Source organism: Arachis duranensis, chromosome 7 (assembly GCF_000817695.3).
Source record: "Arachis duranensis cultivar V14167 chromosome 7, aradu.V14167.gnm2.J7QH, whole genome shotgun sequence".
NCBI lineage: Eukaryota > Viridiplantae > Streptophyta > Magnoliopsida > Fabales > Fabaceae > Arachis > Arachis duranensis.
Genome location: NC_029778.3, coordinates 36,282,313 through 36,284,049, shown reverse-complemented (window position 1 = coordinate 36,284,049; position 1,737 = coordinate 36,282,313).

The window sequence follows — 1,737 nt, the reverse complement described above, 5'->3', positions numbered from 1 at the left end:
TGCTGGCTGCTTCCTTTCTTGATTTGGTCATGGGCCACGCTTTTAAAAGCGTGGCCTAAGGCTCCAAAGTGTACCCAACTTCAAAATGTACCCCAAAGCTCTTTTTTTCTCCTTTTTTTTGTGCTTCTTTGCTTCTTTTTCTTCTTATTTCCTACAAGATTTATAAAATTAAAATATCAAGAAAATATATCATTTAAGTACAAAAAGCATTCAATATTTATGCACAAATCATCAATTTCTTGTATGAAAAAGCATAGAAAATGGGTATATGATGACATGTCATCACAACACCAAACTTAAATCTTGCTTGTCCCCAAGCAAGAAAAGAATCATGCAATAAAGATTGACAATCCAAGGTAAGAAGAATAGCAACTCAATGTTCATGGCAACCTAGTTTTCTATGCATGCTACAATTACAAAAGAGATGAAAAAGCATAGAAAATAGGTATATGATGACATGTCATCAGTTAGAACTTCCCATCCTCTGTTTCGAATTTGCTCTTGGATCCCCTGATATTCATCTTCTTTTAGATCGAATTTGACTTCCGGGATCACTGACCTCAGACCCATTATTTTATGATAATGGTCTTCATGTTCTTTGGTTAAGAACTTCTCTTAATTCCAAAGATTCTTTGGATTATTCTCTTTCTTTCCTCTTAAATTGTTTTGTTTTCCCTTAGGAGCCATGATCTTGATGAATCTTGGCTTAGTGATCACGGAAAAGCACACCAAACTTAGAGGTTTGCTTGTCCTCAAGCAAAAGAAAGGAAAGAGGAGAGAGAGGAGAAGAGCAAATTCGAATGGTGTGGGGAAATAGGGAGGCCGAACGTGTATTTATAAGGGGGGAAGAGATTTCGAAAAATTGGAAGGAGATTTGAGAAGATATGGAAAGAATTTGAGAGAAAGTTGAGTTTGTTGAATAAGATTTGGGAAGGATTTGAGAGAGATTTGAAGAATGATTTTAATTTTTGAAGATTTGAAGGTGAATGATGAAAGTTTGAAATGTGTTTATGCAGAAAAGTATGGGCCAAAAAAGGAAAGTTTGAAAAAAATTTAATCGGAAAGCAAAATCTCAGTCCCCCACCTTTCTGGCGTTAAACGTCCAGAATGGCATCCATTCTGGCGTTTAACGCCCATTTGCTAGCCATTGTGGGAGTTTAACGCCCAGCCAGGTACCCTGGCTGGCGTTAAACGCCAGAATCCCCTTTGTCACTGGGCGTTTTGTTAAACGCCCAGGATGCTGCACACCTGGTGTTAAACGCCCAGAATGGTGCCCATTCTGGCGTTTAACACCCAAAATGGCACCTTTACTGGCGTTAAACGCCCAGAATGGATGCCATTTTTTCGCCAGTAAGCTCTTTTTCTCTGCTTTTTGCACTGAATCCTTCTGTAACTCTGTGAATTCCTTCAATTTTGATAATTGCCCTTGTAGAAACAAAACATATAACCTGCTAATGACTGGGTTGCCTCCCAGCAAGCGCTTCTTTACTGTCTTTAGTTGGACCTTCACTGAGAATCACTCAAGTCTCAGTTTTGAGCATTCTTGCTCAAAATTGCTTTCAAGATAATGTTTGACCCTCTGTCCATTAACAATGAACTTCTTGTCAGAGTCAGTATCCTGAAGCTCAACATATCCATATGGTGACACTCCTGTAATCACAAATGGACCCCTCCACCGGGATTTAAGTTTTCCTGGAAACAATCTGAGCCTAGAGTTGAAGAGCAGAACTTTTTGTC